An 18383-nucleotide genomic window follows, 5' to 3' on the forward strand; every position below is an offset into this window, starting at 1 on the left:
ACAACCTAACAAGTCGGCATTGGCAGAGCACTGTATTGATATTGGTCACAGTATGTTGTATGACAACGTCGAAATTTTGGCAACTACATCGTCCTTTTGAGGCTCGATAGTGAAGGAGGCAATTGAAATTCGCTTCACGACGAATTAATTGAGATAGTGGTTTCAATCTTGATAAATCATGGAATCCGGCACTTGGTGTAATAAACTCGCAAAGACGTCGTCACAGTGCAGCTCATAATGATATATCGATATGCCAAAACAGATCAACTGCGGAGTCATAAATACAACTCGCGCATTATGCACGTCTCTGCCGCCGACCAACGTCTCTGGCGCATTTGCATCTGTTGCCGCAAGCGCAGTCGCGCGGTGCAACAGTATAAAGGCACGTAGCGAGCACTGGAGCGGCAAGCTCCAAACCTTCGCCCTTCCCATTAACTACGTCCGTCTGATCGGTTCCTTTCTCTCCCGCCGTCCTTCCTATGTCACCATCCATAACACGGATTCCTACACCTTTTTCCCCTCCGCCGGTGTGCCCCAAGGCTCCGCCCCTTCTGTACCTGTTGTACACGGCGGACATGCCGCCGCCGTGACCCCCCGTCCACCTTCTCCAGTTTGCCGATGACACCGCCTTCCTTGCCCTTGCTCCCACCCTGCAACGCTCCCAACGCCTTCTCCAATCCCATCTTGACTGGTTCACCGCTTGGTGCAACCAGTGGTTGCTCAAGGTCAACCGTTCCAAAACCCAGGCGATCATTGTAGGCAAAACCACCCCTTCCTTCCGCCTCCTTGATTTCTATCTCACCGTCTATGGCCGTCCCATCGCTCTCACTCCCACCCTTAAGTACCTTGGCGTCACCCTCGACCGTCGCCTCTCCTGGACTCCCCATCTCCAGACAATCCAAGCCAAGGCACGTTCCCGAATCCGTCTCCTCAAGCTGCTTTCCGGCCGTACGTGGGGTCTGGACCCCTCCACCATCCTCCACACCTATAAATCCCTCATCCGCCCTATCCTTTGTTATGCCCATCCAGCATGGATCTCCGCTCCCCCTACCTTTTATAAATCCCTCCAAATCCTTGACGCCATGCTCTCCGCCTTGCCTATCGCATCCGTCTCCCCTCCCCCACGCAGATCCTGTATGATCTCATCCCCTTCCCCCACCTCCACCTTTTCCTTGAAAGGATACAGATCCTGTACACCTCCCGTAAACTTGCTCCACCTCACCCGCTCGTATCCCCGATCCTCTCCCGTCCCCGCCCGCTGCCGCGCCTGTGTTCCCACGTCCCGCCCGGTCTCCATCTCTCCACCCTCCTTACCCTCTCCCAAGGTGGCTTCCGCCAGCTCCCTCTCCCTGATGATGTCCTCGTCCCCTCCATCTACCTCTCCTATCAACTTTGACCCTGCCCCGCCCCCCACTTCCGGTGTCCGTTCCTCTCGGCACCCTCCCTCCCTTCTCTTCTCTTCTCTTCCCTTCTTTTTCCTTTTCCCCGTCCCCTCCCTCCCCCCACTTCCCCCAGGCTTCCCCTCCCCCTTCCTCCCTCCCCCCTATTTCCCCTGCCCGTGGCATCTCTGCTCTCCCCTCTCGCTCTCCCACTCCCCTTCCTCCTCCTCCACTTCCTCTCTTGGCAGGTCCCCGGACTCATACACGCTCAGTGAACATTCGCGCGCCGGATATCATCGCCATCTGTGTGTCGTGTGTGTGCCTCGATTTTGTGTTTAGTGTTCTGTGACCATCACGCATCAACTGTTCACGTGTGCCGTCGCCGTCATCCGTGTTCTGTGCGCCATGTCACCAAGTGTTTCCTGTTTTTTGTTTTTTCGGGTCCAGCGTGAACGGCTTCATGTTTATTGTTCTTTAAATCTCCTTTTTTTGCCCGCCGTTTTTACTGTAGTGTCTGTATCACCCGTATGTCTTGTTATTGTTCCGATTAAGGCTGAAGAGCAGCGTACTATGCTGCTGACAGCCCGCCTGTATCAGGTGATGAAAATTACAATAAAGGAAAAAAAAAACTGGAGCGGCAGTCTTTCGGCTCACTCTGAAGATGGCTGAACGTTATACAGCCGAAATATTAGAAGAAGAAGGAGATTTCTTGAGGCTGCGCACCCGAAACTTAACGGGTCTTTGCGCCGCCAAAACCTGAAGATTCACAGCTTGATGTTGTTCTCCCCTTTCTTTGAGTGGTTATTGTCCCTTGACTGTGTTGAGACGCCACTTATTAAGACATAGTTCTGCTGTGATCCTCGTCCTCGCTGATATTTTTGGTTCTCGTGTCGTTGGTTGGGTGGAAGAGAATTCATTATGTTGTTGGTTGGTTCTTCAGCCGTCCCTAGGTCGTGCTGCCACCAGATTATTTAGTTCTACGCTTGGCTGGCTGTCTCACCTAAACTGTTGTTAGAATTTCCTCCCCAAGTCGACCCTTGGAACACTTATGAGCACCACTGTTCTGTTGTTCGTGATTGTGATTTTCTTTTGTCTCAGGTATTGTGCCAGGCCTTCAAACATGTACTAATTTTGTCTGTTCTATGTTCAGTATGTGGCCTTCAGCCAAACCCTATGTGAAGTATTTTAAGATTAGGTTTTCATCCGTGTTTATATAACATTCTTGTTTGCTCTGTATTTAAGCCTTCAGGCTTGTTTGTTTCAAAATTTGTGGCTGTCAGCCGTAATGTGTAAATTCCTGACAGTAAGGTTTCTCTTTAATTATCCTGGCCGGCCGGGGTGGCCGAGCGGTTCTAGGTGCTAAAGTCCGTAACCGCGGGACCGCTATGGTCGCAGGTTCGAATCTTGCCTCGGGCATGAATGTGTGTGATGTCCTTAGGTTAGTTAGGTTTAAGTAGTTCTAAGTTCTAGGGGACTGATGACCGCAGAAGTTAAGTCCCATAGTGCTCAGAGCCAATTGAACCATTTTTTAATTATCCTGAATTCTTAAAATGGCCTTCAGCTGTAGTGTGTAAATGCTTATCTTAAGGTTTGTCTTTAATTATTTTGAATAATTGTTTGGGCCTTCAGCTGTCAAGATATTTCAAGTTTTCTTAAGATGGTTTTCTGTTGTACTGTCTAAATGCTTGTCTGTAAAGGTTGCCTTTTATTATGTTAAAAATTATTGGGCTTGTAGCCGAGGAATTAATTTAAATTATCCTTAATATGGCTTTTATCCGAAATTGGTAAATGTCTGCCTTTAAAGAATTTCTTTTACTGACCTGAAATCTTTACTTAAGTAAGGCCTTCAGCCGTTTCTCTAAGTCCTTGTATTTTAAAAGGAATTATTTAAACTTTGTTATTGAGAAGTTACTTTGGCCCTCAGCCCTGAATTGATCCATTTTGTTTTAAAGAGAAAACTGTGAATTGTGTTTTCGAGTAATAAAAGTTCTGTGTTCTTGTGTAACTATCGGTAACTGATCTCGGCCCCTTTCTGCAACCTGATCGGCAGTGTCCTGCGATACCAGATTTCAATGGCACAGATAAATTTTAAAGGACAATATAGGCTGTTGCAAAAGTCATGGGATACCTCCTAATATGATGTTGGACCTCCTTTTTCCCGGGGTAGTGTAGCAGCTCGACGTGACAGAGACTTCCAAGTCATCGAAAGTCCCCTACAGAAATACTGAGCCATGCTGCGTCTACTGAAGTCCATAACTGCGAAGGTGTTGCAGGTATACGATTTCGTGAAAGAACTGACTACTCGTTTACTTATGATAAATGTCCAGTGGGATCGATGTCGGACGACCTGGATGGCCAAATCATTCGCTTGAATTGTCCAGAATGTTCTTCAAACCAGTCACGAGCAATGGTGGCCCGATGACACGGTGCACTGACGTGGGAATCTTAAGTTCTTGGACAGCTCCTAGTAGTCCCCGAACATAATCGTATCCAGGCAATGATCGGCTCCGTTGTACCAGACGACTCACTCCGTTCCATGTAAACACATCTCACACAACTATGGAGCCACCATCAGCTTGCACAGTGCCTTTTTGACAACTCGGGTCCAATACATCGTGGTGTCTGCGCCACACTCGTACGCTACCTCAGCTCTTACTAACTGAGATTGCTACTTACCTGACCAGGCCACGGTTCTACAGTCATCTACCTTCCAATCCATATGGTATGGTCACGAGCCCAGGAGAGGCGCTGCAGGCGATGTCGTGCTGATGGCAAAGAGTCTCATTTCGGTCGCCTGCTGCCATAGCGCATTAACGCGACATTCAGCGGCACTATCCTAAAGGATACGTTCGCCCTACGTCCCACGCTGATTTCAGCGATTGTTGCTCGCAGCGGTACTTCCCTGTTAGCATTGAAAACTCTGCGCAAACGCCACTGCTCTCTATCGTTAAGTGAAGGCCGTCACCCACTGCGTTGTCCGAGGTGAGAGGTAATGCCTGAAATTTGGTATTCTCGGCATATTCTTGACAGTATGGATCTCGGAATACAGAATTTCCTAGCGATATACGAAATGGAATGTCCAATGCGTCTAGCTCCAACTGCCATTCCAACTGCCATTCCGTTGCGCGGCCGTAATCACGTCGGAAACCTTTTCTCATGAATCACCTGAGTACAAATGACAGCTCTGTCAATGCACTGCCCTTTTATACCTTGTGTACGCGACACTACCGCCACCTGGATATGTGAATATCGCTATTCCATGACTTGTCACCTCAGTGTATAGTGATTCAAGGTTATTCTGCTGCTGATTGTAAAAATTATACAAAGGCGGCTTCACGTCGCAAGTATTTCCGATAAATAAAGATAGATACAAAAGGTGGAAGATTAAAGCTAACCCAGATAACGCAAATCCCTTGTTGAAACCGACTTCATGTGTGAAATACATATATTGTGCTTCGACACGGCATGAGTAATGTTTAACCAGTGACATTTCGTATACCTAGGATCTTTCTAAGACCATCCAGTGTTGCAGTGTACGATGTGTGTGTTGACAGCAGAAGAACGAATAAAAACCCGTCCTTTACTACCTAACACCAGGCGAGATATGATAGTAGTGGTTCTACAAAAAACTGGAATTTTTAATTTAACACGTAACACGCAGTTTTGTATGGGTATTTAGTGCCTTACTAAGTACGTCTCTTGGTGGCGAAGCTGTAGAATATCCACCACCTTTCAAAAGATCAAGTGTTCATATCGTAAGAAGTTAAACTGTTTTTCATAACTGCTTCCTATATCTCTATAAAGCATTTTATTTTTGTGTTGTGAGATATACCTGTGGTAATAAGTACAGACTTAACATTTTTACTTGTAGACTAACGTTTTGAAACTGCCATTTTTTGACTTTCACAGGGATAATCATGGAAAATTATGAAACATGAGGAACACAAAACTTCCTGGCAGATTAAAACTGTGTTCCGGACCGAGACTCGAACTCGGGACCATTGCCTTTCGCGGGCAAGTGCTCTACCAACTTTTTTTTCCTTTTAATCTCAATTTGTTCACTTTTGTTCGTTGCATCTGCTCGGGGCGGACGTCGTAAGACATCCGTTTAAGTTCGTTGTTGATCGATTAACTCAGTTTTTCTATTATAGAAGACAGCCAATGCTATGACCGAACACGCTCAGCTACCGTGCCGGCTTTAAACTGTGTGCGTCAACTGAGGTACCCAAGCATGACTCACGCCCCGTCCTCACAGCTTCACTTCTGCCAGTACCTCGTCTCCTACCTTCCAAACTTTACAGAAGCTCTCCTGCCAGGAAGTTTCATATCAGCGCACACTCCGCTGCAGAGTGAAAATCTCATTCTGGATGAGGAACACAGTACATAAATTCTTACATTCTGTACTTTGCTAGTGTCTTGCTTTATAAAGTGGATAATAAATTACCTGTTGCTCATTACTACTACTATGTCGGTATAGAAAGTATAAGTGTTCCGCTCTCGAAAATCAGCTACTCTGAAAATGTTTATCCGAATTTTATGTTTTAGCTTTTCTAATTCTCAGTGTAGAAAAATATTTCCTTGATTTAACCAAAATAAGAGAAGCTCGTTAGGTCCACAATAACTTATTTAAAAAAGAAAGAAAAATGTATTCAAATCTTAGAGATTACTAATGTAACTCCAACGATCAAATCCCCACAGTTAAATCTGAAATGGCCTCTGGGCATGTGAAATAAAACAAATCATACTTACTGATCGAGACCCATTATTTCTCAATTTACGTAGGGAAATGTAACACCTACAGCCGTCTTTATGAAGTCATTTACTGTATGGCTACCAGTTTCGGTGCTTCAGTGCACCATCTGCAGGCCTTAGCTGATGCTGAGCCGTTTAACACCACCCCCGAACACGATGCATCAGTGGGCAATATCTGTAACTGGTTTTCAGACTGACTGTAACCGCCATGTTAACTCTCCTACCAGCAACTATCAACTGACTGATTCCATTTAGTCACGTACCAAACAACAGGCTAGAAGTTTTGATTTGGTGTCAATTATCAGATCGACAGCTTGTTGAAGTCAACAGACGAGTGCATTTCACGCTACGACGCTCCCTATGTAGTGGAGCGTCACCGTCTGAAAAAAGAAAAAAAAAGAAAAATGACGTATGACATCCGCCTGAGAATTGTCCGCTCTATTGGCTCTCTGTTTAATTGGTATTTGGAGTGACATCTCGTGACAAAAATGGGAGCTACGAAAAATATAGGGCCTCTGTTTTATTGGCATTCGAAGTGACATCTGGTGGCGTAATGGTAGCAACAAGCCAGTCAGTTACAGAAGAAGCGGCCTCTTGTGAGAAAAGCAGTAAAACGAACAGCCACCAAAATTCCAAAGATCAGCGTAGCTAGACTAGAATATTTATTGAATCATAAATTATTCACAATTAGTATAGAAGTCAAATGAAGTAATAATGACAGGTTTTGTTGTAACTGAATCTAAGAATTTTTCAATTTGGTCTGGTTACTAACAGTTGAGGGATAATGTTTCCTCCTTCTCTCTGTACAAACTGAGATATTCCAATAAAACAGTTTAATGTTACAAGCCGAGATCGCTTGATGTGAAATAGTTTATTTTATGACCGGTTTCGACAGTTACTAGCTCTCTTCCTTAGATATTCAAATCTCCCAGAAATGTAATTACACATTAGTCTCGTCGACATAATGAGCACATGCTGCTATTGTAATAATACAGCTCCACACTTGCTTCTAACAGTAGAGCACGATATGGTGAGACAATGAATACAGAAAATTTTGCAAGATGTTCAGAGTTTATTGCACGATTGCCTTGCCATATAAATATGGTGCACTCGCAGTTTTCCCCTGCCCCCTCCCTCACCATTGTCCTCCTTAGACAACTTTGCGTGGTAGTGGAATTAGTGTGAATCCAGCCAACAGAAATTGAAGTCAACATACAGATATCTGCACGCCAGCGTGATCACTGCACGCATGCAGAATTCAGGGTCATTCCTGCCCTAGTAGGATATCCATGTTTGCTATTGCCAATGTGGAGAAATAGCTCACCACTTGGCTCCTTCAATTGTCCACAATCCATGAATTCATTGACCTTTGTACTCTGAGATTCCAACCTTCAAATGATACATAAAGAACGGTTGATTTTCGATGGAGTTGTTAGTGCTGTCTTACAGTAGAAGCACAGACGGAAGATTAATTATAGAGACAAACACACCGATAAGAAGTAAACAATGATCGACAACAGGAAGATATCCTACACCGTTAAGTACTAATTCGTTGTGGAATGGATGATATTTCAACAAATATTCTTTTCCGGTTATGTGTTTCACTGATTTCTTTGCAAATCACTATCTCCTGTCAGAATATGAGAAAATTTGTTTCACACATCCTTTGTAAGGCATTCTCTCCTGAAATGCACGGTATTTCACTTTGCTCGTAGGTACCTCCATGTTTTTGGCGTTTCGATAGTTGTGTGTTTCAATAAAAATGGCTCTGAGCACTACGGGACTTAACATCTGTGGTCATCAGTCCCCTAGAACTTAGAACTACTTAAACATAACTAACCTAAGGATATCACACGCATCCATGCCCGAGGCAGGATTCGAACCTGCGACCGTAGCAGTCGCGCGGTTCCGGACTGAGCGCCTAGAACCGCGAGACCACCGCGGTCGGCTATGTTTCAATACTACGTAACATTGTATTATTATTATTATCTTATTTTTATTCCTTTTGTTAATCTTCTAGGCATTATTAATATTATTGTTATTATTATCATTATTGATATTACATGGCAGTTAGTGACAATTCTTACCCAGCTGGAAAGTGTTTCAGGCGTATTTACAGAAGTGATGCAGACTGCAGACTGTTGTAAGTGTTGTACGGAACTCAATACCTGCTTCACTCTGTTGTAATCGTACCCAGATCCACCAAGTTAATGAAGAGTTGCGATTAACTAACTTCCTTTGCTTAGAGACAGGCTGATGACGATGGCGGAGATAAGCGGTGAACTGAGGATGTCTACATGGCCGAATTAATCTGGGAAAGAGCTGAGAGCCTTTTGACAATGAGCCACTATATAACATGGTGTGAAGATAATTTACAAGTGTACTGAGAAACGAGCTATATAACACGGTACCTGAATTTCTGCGTTGCGCAAACAGAAGAAAAATGGCATATTCCAATTTCCGCTTTCGACAATCTTGCAAGTTTCCATTCTTGTAGTAAGATTCTTTTTCAAACGAACACTGCGTGCAGCGACGTGTCTCGTCAATAAATTTTTCTTTTCGAGTAAAGCAGTCTAAGGTGATTGATATTTTATAATTTATTACGTTTCGGCTGTTGCCATCCTCATGTCTGAAAATAAGATTAACCTGAGAAATCATAAAACAAAGTTCACTGTTTGTTGTAATATAACTTACGCACACGACGTTCGTCAACTGTCTGGATTCAGATTTTATTACAATACAATTACCAGATCTACGTTTTGATAGTCCACCTCGGTAGCTGGGGGATCGGAGTGGCAGGTTGCTAACTGAAAGGGTCATGGTTCGATTCCCGGCTGTTTGGAGACTGTCGTCTTAAACTTAGTTGACACGAAAATAGCTTTCATGGCGTCAAACAGCAAGTCTAAGCCTATGTAACTCCGCATCAGGGAACGGTTTGGCACTAATGAATGCTTTGACTTGTCGAAACATACTGTTGTATCTTCCACTGTTGTGATCGCTGTAAGCGACGCCCCGAAGGCCAATTTTGAAATAAAAAAATAATTGTGCTACTCAATTTTTCTACATTTTCCTTTTGGTAACTGTTTATGTAAACACAATAGTTCCCATTTTTTGTGATTTTAATCATAATTACAGGTATTATAGTGATCATATTGGCACTGGCCGAACCTATATAATGTATTAAAATACACTATGCGATTTTTATTTTTTGTGTTATCATCCTGACTGCTGGACGTATTCCAAACTCTATCTTCCCTTATAGTTTTCACCATACACAGTACCTTCCAGTACCACAGAGGTTTAACCCATCATCCTGTCCCTTATTTTGTCAGAGTATTCCATATATCCGTTTCCTTAGGAAATTCTGGGGAGCAATACCCCATTTTTTACCTTATAAGCCCACTTAGTAGTCAAAATTCTTCTATAACACCACATCACAAGTGCTTCTAGTCTCTTCTGTTCACGTTTCCCACAGACCACGTTTCACTACCATACTCGAAACGTTCTTTCTCAGATATTTCTTCATCAAATTAAGGCCTATGTTTGATTAGTCTTCCTTGTTCTGCCGTATGTCTTATTTGGTTTCCTAGGTAGTAGAATTCCGTAACTTCATCTACCTAGTCATCACCAAATCTGATGTTACGATTCTGGTTACTATCCTTTCTGCTGCTTCTCATTACTTTGAACATTTCGGGTTTACTCTCAATCGATTTTCTGTACAAGGCCCCGGAAGTAGACAACATTCCATTAGATCTACTGACAGCCTTAGGAGAGCCAGTCCTGACACAACTCTACCATCTGGTGAGCAAGATGTATGAGATGGGCGAAATACCCTCAGACTTCAAGAAGAGTACAATAATTCCAACCCCAAAGAAAGCAGGTGTCGACAGATGTGAAAATTACCGAACTATCAGTTTAACAAGTCACAGCGGCAAAATACTAACACGAATTCTTTACAGACGAATGGAAAAACTGGAAGAAGCCGGCCTCGGGGAAGCTCAGTTGGAATGCTTTTGACAATGTTGACTAGAATACCCTCTTTCAAACTCTGAAGGTGGCAGGGGTAAAATACAAGGAGCGAAAGTCAATATACAATTTGTACAGAAAGCAGATGACAGTTATAAGAGTCGAGGGACATGAAAGGGAAGCAGTGGTTGGGAAGGGAGTGAGACAGGGTTGTAGCCTCTCCCCGAAGTTATTCAATCTGTATATTAAGCAAGCAGTGAAGAAAACAAAAAACAAAAATTCGTAGTAGGTATTAAAATCCATGGAGAAGAAATAAAAACTTTGAGGTTCCCCGACCACATTATAATTCTGTCAGAGACAGCGAAGGACTTGGAAGAGCAGTTGAGCGGAATGGATAGTGTCTTGAAAGGAGGATATAAGATGAACATCAACAAAAGCAAAACGAGGATAAGGGAATGTAGTCGAATTAAGTCGGGTGATGCTGAGGGAATTAGATTAGGAAATGAGACACTTAAAGTAGTAAAGGAATTTTACTATTTGGGGAGAAAAATAACTGATGATGGTCGAAGTAGAGAGGATATAAAATGTAGACTGACAATGGCAAGGAAAGCGTTTCTGAAGAAGAGAAATTTGTTAACATCGAGTATAGATTTAAGTGTCATGAAGTATTTTCTGAACGTATTTGTATGGAATGTAGGCATATATGGAAGTGAAACATGGACGATAAATAGTTTAGACAAGAAGAGAATAGAAGCTTTCGAAATGTGGTGCTACAGAAGAATGCTGATGATTAGATGGATATATACATAACTAATGAATAGGGTTGGGGAGAAGAGAATTTTGTGGCACAACCCGACTAGAAGAAGGGATCGGTTGGTAGGACATGTTCTGAGGCATCAAGGGATCACCGATTTAGTACTGGAGGGCAGCGTGGGGGGGGGGGGGGGCAAAAATTGTAGAGGGATACCAAGAGATGAATACACCAAGGAGATTCAGAAGGATGTAGGTTGCAGTAGGTACTGGGAGATGAAGAAGCTTGCACAGGATAGAGTAGCATGGAGAGCTGCATCAAACGAGTCTCAGGACTGAAGACCACAACAACAACATATATAAATTTTTGATATTTTTATTTTAAAAAATAAATTGAGCATAAATCAAGATTTAATCAGACACTACTAAGATCTGACTGTGAAAAAATATCTGTGCCAGCGTAGCAGTGAGTAGGATTAATGATATTAATTAAACTAAAAATTCCAAATAATAAAATTTCTCATTTTCTTTAATGCAGTGTATCTCAGTTAAATTTGTGCTTTTTAAAAAAAACTGAAAATAGCAGCTAGTTATTAATTTTAAATATCTGGCAAAACAATCGTACAGTGATTATTAAGCTCATTACAGGTTCTTTCTCCATATCTGCTATCCAAAATTTGCATTTGTCACAGTTTTCCATATGTCTCTTTCCTTAGGCAAATATTATTGAATTTCATTATAAATATGAGGCCACTGAATTTTCATAATTCGTGAATAATCAGAGCTACAAATGGTCACTGAATGTTATAAACTGGGTGACATATGTGACATCTCACAACTGATTATATTAAAACAAATGTTTAAGGAAATTATATTGTGATTGACTAACAACTGTAGAAGATCGTGATCAATGAACTACAGTTAATTGAATTGCACGTCATATATCACAAAGCTACTGCTGAACTTTGAGTCTTTAAGATCAGGTATAAATCTAACGTCTCTAGATCCGAAGAGCTACGTAGAAGAAGGGCAACAACAAGAAGTGTTACGCCCCTAATGGGCATTACTTAGACGACTAAAACTGAATTAAGAGACACTATAAAAAATACAATGGCCATTCAGATGGGTATGCGCACAATCGAGGATTGCCGAGGTACGTATATAACAGTGGTGTAGTGACAATAGGTCCACTTGTAGGTACAGTTTTAGAAAGTTGGGAAACCTGGAGCTCTTCCGAGGAAACCAATAAAAGCTGTAGCACTTTGAACTGAAAGGTAGTCAGTTATGTTCCTTGATCATTGGCTCAAATGGCTCTGAGCACTATGGGACTCAACTGCTGCGGTCATTAGTCCCCTAGAACTTAGAAGTACTTAAACCTAACTAACCTAAGGACATCACAAACATCCATGCCCGAGGCAGGATTCGAACCTGCTACCGTAGCGGTCTTGCGGTTCCAGACTGCAGCGCTTTTAACCGCACGGCCACTTCGGCCGGCCCTCGATCATTATTTAATTATATTTTCAAAATTCTGTTTTGTTAGTTCATAGTACAGGGTGTTACAAAAAGGTACGGCCAAACTTTCAGGAAACATTGCTCACACACAAAGAAAGAAAATATGTTATGTGGACATGTGTCCGCAAACGCTTACTTTCCATGTAAGAGCTCATTTTACTACTGCTCTTCACATCACATTAATCATGGAATTGAAACACACAGCAACAGAACGTACCAGCGTGACTTCAAACACTTTGTTACAGGAAATGTTCAAAATGTCCTCCTTTAGCGAGGATACATGCATCCACCCTCCGTCGCATGGAATCCCTGATGCGCTGATGCAGCCATGGAGAATGGCGTATTGTATCACAGCCGTCCACAATAAGTGCACGAAGAGTCTCTACATTTGGTACCGGGGTTGCGTAGACAAGAGCTTTCAAATGCCCCCACATATGAAGGTCAAGAGGCTTGAGGTCAGGAGAGCGTGGAGGCTATGGAATTGGTCCGCCTCTACCAATCCATCGGTCACCGAATCTGTTGTTGAGAAGCGTACGAACACTTCGACCGAAATGTGCAGGAGCTCCATGGTGCATGAACCACATGTTTTGTCGTTCTTGTAAAGGCACATGTTCTAGCAGCAAAGGTAGAGTATCCCGTATGAAATCAAGTTAACGTGCTCCATTGAGCGTAGGTGGTCGAAACTAAAATGAGCTCTAACATGGAAATCAAGCGTTTCCGGACACATATCCACATAACATCTTTTCTTTATTTGTGTGTGAGGAATGTTTTCTGAAAGTTTGGCCGTACCTTTTTGCAACACCCTGTATATTTACAATAGTTCCTGACAATCTTTATCACCATATACATTGCCCGACAAAAATGTGAAGCACATAGAAAACATAGCCACATGAAAATATAACTTCGTAAACGTACACACAATTGACGTACGTTGATTAGAGTTGCAGTTCTCCGCAACTGTTAAAATGGCCACCAAAGTGTATTATTATTGTTACCAGGAGTGAAAGGTGTATACGGTCCGTCAACAGCGTCAGATACTGAGTGATCTTTGTGAAAGACTCTGAAATTCCGTGTACTTGTGTGGGACAGCATTATAACTACCTCACAGTGATCCAAAGGGGTGTCGTGGATCTCCATTTGGACGGCTGTTGAATCGTGCAGTATAAAGACTCGTAGATTATTCGACTGTGACAATACCCGCCTTTACTCTGCATGGTAAAGTGAGGACAGGCATGCGTTTTGTAAGGTTCCCGTCGACTACAACTGACCACAATAGGGGGGAATCGCCGTACTGTACACCGAGTACACCATAACCCAATCGTATTTACTCCTGCCATTCGAGAACGAGTGAGGACTCCCTGCAAAAACCTGTGTCATTATGCACCACTGATCAGAGACTAGCGTCAGCCGGACTACAGAATTACCGTCCTGTGGGTGGGCTGCCGTTAACACCACATTGCAGAAGTGGTACCGGGAAACATGGACTAGTGATGAATGGCGTCGCATTGTGCTCAGCGATGAATCGCGTTTCCACGCTACCCCGGATGACGGCGTCGGCGAGTGTGGCTGGGAAGAAGTCCCATTCTTCCAGTGTATTGGAGACGCGCAGTGATGACACTCATGGTGTCATGGTTTCGTGAGCCATCGGGTGCGATTTCAGGTCGTGTGTGGTAGTGGTTCAAGGAACTATGATAGAACATTGGGATATCCTGGATAATCTGCATCGTCATGTATTACTTTTCCTGCGACAGCATAGTACATCTGTAAACAGGACAAAGTACTTACAAGCGTCGCAAGTGCCTCTATGAACATTCTCGATGATGTTGAAGTGGAGCCCCAGATCTGTCCTCAACAGGACGTCTGTGGAACCAGCAGCATTCTAGTGCCATTATCCATGATCTCAAGGAACATTTTCCACGGTTTGCCTCAGGAGACGATGCACCAGCTTCGTGACACCCTTCCCAGTGCATGTTTCATGGCCAGAAAGGATGCAACGTCATACTTACGAGGGTCATTCAATAAATAAAGGGACAAACCGGTCTGGAGAAAAATAGCGTTTATTTTTACGAATCAATACTTTTTCTACTGTTCAGAAAAATGCCCTTGAACATATATGCACTTGTTCCAATGGGCTACAAGCTTCTTTTATTCTGGCTGCAAAGAATTCTTTACCTTGATGTTTGAACCAATTTCCCACAAACTTTATCACGTCCTCGTTGTCCTGCAACGTCTTCCCATGTAATGCCTCCTTCAGTGCACCAAACAAATGGAAATCACTTGGTGCTAAATCAGGACAATAAGGGGCATGTGGTAGTACTTCCCAGCCCATTCTGTCAATGGTTTCAAGGGGTTAATTGAGCAATATGAGGACGTGCGTTGTCTTGCTGCAGAATCACACCTTTCCTCGGAGATCCGGAACGTCTCTTCCTCACGGCTGGCTTCTCCTTGTTTAAAAGCAAATCCGATTAGTATTGGCTGCTCATTTTACGCTGCTCTTGAGATAATCACAAAAAACTGGACCTTCAGCATCCCAAAACACCGCCAACATGACTTCTCCTGCTGATGCTTGAGTTTTGAATTTTTTTTGTTGGTGTGCTTCTCCTCCACGCTTTGCCTTTTTGATTCTGGCTCATAATAGTTAATCCAAGTTTCATAACAAGTTAAAATTTTGTTGAGGAAGTGCACACCTTCTCTTTCATAACGTTCCTTTAGCTTTTTGTGCACACTCAACCATCTGTCCTTGTGTAGCCACGTCAACTCCTTTGGGTCCCATCTTGCACGTGTGTTGTAGTAGTTCAGCTTGTTACAGATAATACTATGAACTGTACCAGTACTAACTTGAACCTTATCAACTATCATTTCCACAGTCACACGGCGGTCGGCACGAATGATGTCATGTATTCGACTTTCAAGTAAGGGAGTTGAAACTGCAACTGGTCAGTCAGAACGGTGTTTGTCAGTCACTGAGTCGCGACCATTTTTGAACTTCTCTAAACACGTGTAAAAATTTGCACGATTCGTACAACCTTCATATAAACTTTAGACATTATACACGATATATTCACTGTTTTCTCGCCTTCAGCAAGTAAAAAACGAATAACAGAGCGTTGTTCAACGAATGTGGTCCCTTCAAGCAGACTCGCTATCTTGAAATGCATTTTTGAGGTTATAAACAAGACTATGTTTACACATCAGCTGATCAGGGCTCATCCCAGTGATCCAGACTTAAAGCCATAATGGTACCAAACTAGCCCTACGAACAGTTTTTACCCAGACCAATTTTTCTCTTCACTTATTGAATGACCCTCCTAAAATGTACCCATACTGCCAAGTTCTTCGTAAAAACCAACTGAACTTTGTAATTACTGAAATGAAATCACAACTTAACCTGTGGAGTTTCATTTCGTTTCCTCAGTCCAATATGCCTGTTGCACGTTTCCTGTGACGCAACTTGTATACTACAAAGCATTCTATGTTATCATATCAGACGACAGGTCCGAACTCAATGGAAGTAAACCGAATTCAATTCAGTTGACTATTACTGATTTATCCCCACCTGTCTCTTTCTTGTTTGGACGGTTCAAGGATGCTACCCACAAAACACACTCCCACATATTTCCAGAAAAAAAAGCGAATCAGATTTTGCATAACTTCCTCACTAACCGTTACATTCTACAATATATTCAATTAAATGAATCGCATAATGGATGCGACTTACAAAACCATTTTTATCTTAGTCATTTATTCATAAGGCTGTATTACTTTCTGAAATCTCCGAAGTTTACAAAAGGTTGTTAGCAATTCATAATATGTAGGTTAAAAAAGGTAAAACCATTATCTGGTGAACTACTAACGATACTTAAATGGAGCTAGGAGTTGTCTGAAAGAAGATTGAATGAAGGGCCACTTCGGTACAAAACGTGCTTTGAGCGAAGAGAGCGTCAAATGCGAAAATGCGAAGTGTGTTCTAATAACAATGGAGCACTGACAAAAGTTGGCGTCGTATAAAAGAGGAAGCTTAAGAGATTCAGTAAATGTCTGTTGTTAATGAATAGCGGAAGCGTTCCATGTTTATATTAAACACGGAAGCGGAATCCCCTTTTAAATGAGCCGTATTGCCAACTAAGTCGAGAAGCAAACCGTTCCACTGCGCCGCGCCGGGATAACCTGGCCGCCATTTGTGTGACGTATTACTGCCCAGATGTAAAGCATTTTTATGCAAAGCAGCGCCGGCGCTCGTGAATTCCGACCCGTTCGTTAGGGAGGAGGGAGTGAAAAGCGGGCCAGCAGCTAATCCCGTAGCAGCGGACGTCTGCGGTCCACCCCTGACAAAGACGCCGACTCCCGCACCCCCGCAACCACCGACGACACCGCTAATGAGCAGCCCCTGTACTCTACACGTAAGCGTACAAAAGAGCATCCCGTGTTGTGGCAGAAGACGTTCTCGCTCAAACTGTAAATTTAGTAAGAGGAAAAACGTACGAGAGTAGTCCGATAAATAAGGTACCAGTCTAGCTCATTCCACTGCACATCGAGTTGTTTATTCTTAAAACTCTGAAGCACACTGGGCGTAGATTTCGTTACGAGACACTTTTCAAATAGACAAGTACCGCATCTCTGAATGTACGAGGGTGGAGTTCGAGTGTGGCCCTGCAAATTAGGGATTACCACGGGGTTTTATTCTTGGTCCGTTGCTTTTCCTCGTATATATTAACGATTTGCCTCTATATATGCCAAACGGCTAAATAATTTTTCTCTGCGAAGATGACCCAAGTTTTATTTCAAAATACATAGCATGTAACATATATGACGTAGCTAATATGGCAGTTATTCACACAGCCACATGACTGATAGTGTCGCAGAAGAAGCTGACTAGCACTGTGGTGTAGTGGTTATGACACTGAACTGTTGCATGGAGGATCGTGAGATCTACAACGGAATTTCCTATTCCTAAAAGTATTAGAGATGTGAAAAACTTCCTCAGATTATGTTCTTACTACCGTACTGACCTTACGACTTATCTTAGAAGAAAGATTAAGGAAAGGCAAACCTACGTTTCTAGCATTTGTAGACTTAGAGAAAGCTTTTGACAATGTTGACTGGAATACTCTCTTTCAAATTCTGAAGGTGGCAGGGGTAAAATACAGGGAGCGAAAGGCTATTTACAATTTGTACAGAAACCAGATGGCAGTTATAAGAGTCGAGGGACATGAAAGGGAAGCAGTGGTTGGGAAGGGAGTGAGACAGGGTTGTAGCCTCTCCCCGATGTTGTTCAATCTGTATATTGAGCAAGCAGTAAAGGAAACGAAAGAAAAATTCGGAGTAGGTATTAAAATTCAGGGAGAAGAAATAAAAACTTTGAGGTTCGCCGATGACATTGTGATTCTGTCAGGGACAGCAAGGGACTTGGAAGAGCAGTTGAATGGAATGGACAGTGTCTTGAAAGGAGGATATAAGATGAACATCAACAAAAGCAAAACAAGGATAATGGAATGTAGTCTAATTAAGTCGGGTGATGCTGAGGGAATTAGATTAGGAAATGAGGCACTTAAAGTAGTAAAGGAGTTTTGCTATTTGGGGAGCAAAATAACTGATGATGGTCGAAGTAGAGAGGATATAAAATGTAGGCTGGCAATGGCAAGGAAAGCGTTTCTGAAGAAGAGAAATTTGTTAACATCCAGTATTGATTTAAGTGTCAGGAAGTCATTTCTGAAAGTATTCGTATGGAGTGTAGCCATGTATGGAAGTGAAACATGGACGATAAATAGTTTGGACAAGAGTAGAATAGAAGCTTTCGAAATGTGGTGCTACAGAAGAATGCTGAAGATTAGATGGGTAGATCACATAACTAATGAGGAAGTATTGAATAGGATTGGGGAGAAGAGAAGTTTGTGGCACAACTTGACCAGAAGAAGGGATCGGTTGGTAGGACATGTTCTGAGGCATCAAGGGATCACCAATTTAGTATTGGAGGGCAGCGTGGAGGGTAAAAATCGTAGAGGGAGACCAAGAGATGAATACACT

This window comes from Schistocerca americana, chromosome 6 (assembly GCF_021461395.2).
Source record: "Schistocerca americana isolate TAMUIC-IGC-003095 chromosome 6, iqSchAmer2.1, whole genome shotgun sequence".
Lineage (NCBI taxonomy): Eukaryota > Metazoa > Arthropoda > Insecta > Orthoptera > Acrididae > Schistocerca > Schistocerca americana.